The sequence below is a fragment of the Amblyomma mixtum genome, chromosome 7 (assembly GCF_055824585.1).
Source record: "Amblyomma mixtum isolate Tamu chromosome 7, ASM5582458v1, whole genome shotgun sequence".
NCBI classification, from domain to species: Eukaryota; Metazoa; Arthropoda; class Arachnida; order Ixodida; family Ixodidae; genus Amblyomma; species Amblyomma mixtum.
The window spans coordinates 56,586,082-56,587,012 of record NC_143018.1 but is presented as its reverse complement, the minus strand read 5'-3'; the positions used below and the strand labels follow the sequence as shown (position 1 = coordinate 56,587,012).

General features: G+C 41.7%; 1 non-coding gene across 1 annotated transcript; it reads left to right on the top strand.

Annotated features, from left to right (window-relative positions):
• Window positions 1-423: 423 nt before the first annotated feature.
• TRNAM-CAU (transfer RNA methionine (anticodon CAU)) lies at window positions 424-495 on the top strand. Its single transcript has one exon. It is a non-coding gene; the product is annotated as a tRNA-Met (tRNA).
• The last annotated feature ends 436 nt before the right edge of the window (window positions 496-931 follow it).

Sequence of the window (931 nt, the reverse complement as noted above, 5' to 3'; positions counted from 1 at the left end):
ATTAGAAAAGCAGAAGAAAAAACCACATGCCGCCGGTGGGATCCGAACCCACGACCTCCGAATCATCCGAATTGATCAACACCACAAAATAAATAAATGAATTAAAAAAAAATCCCCTGTGCCCCTTGGTTTCTGTGGCTGTTGGCTTCTGTCATATTTATAACGAGTTCTCATTAGCCTTCCCTTGTTTGCTTAATTGCTTAGCGAGGGCCTCGATTCTGGCAGCCTTGATGCCATAGGAAGCATAAGAGGGTTCTCACGCAGCTTCCACCCTCTTCGTTCGATGACGTTCTACGTCACACCTGCGGTAACTCAGGACGTTCTACGTCCGCCGCTTATGAACGTGGGTGGCGCTGATGAACACTCTCAAGGTTAGGTTACTTGTAAACATAAATACCCCCGAAAGCAGAAGAATTGACAGCCGTCGCCGTAGCTCAGAGGTAGAGCACCGGACGCATAATTCGGAGGTCGTGGGTTCGGATCCCACCGGCGGCATGTGGTTGTTTTTTCTTCTGCTTTTCTAATCAATTATCTTTAAGCGATAACATATTCAGTAATGTTCTAAATTGATCAACACCACAAAATAAATAAATGAATTTAAAAAAAAAATCCCCTGTGCCCCTTGGTTTCTGTGGCTGTTGGCTTATGTCGAGAATTGTATGATATATCATACAGATTGTATGATATGTCATACAGACTGTATGATATTCTATGATGAATAATCTATGACGTTATTGCATCACAGAAGTTTTTTTCAGCAAGGATAGGCATTGCTTTTTGTCTACTCATAGACTATAGACTGTCTATAGATAAAAGTTTACGAAAGGTGTATGGCCTTAAATCTATAGATTGCCTATAGACTGTCTATAGCACTTGCATTACCTACACAGTGTTCTCTAGGATTTCTCTCTAGACAGTCTATAGACTTTGC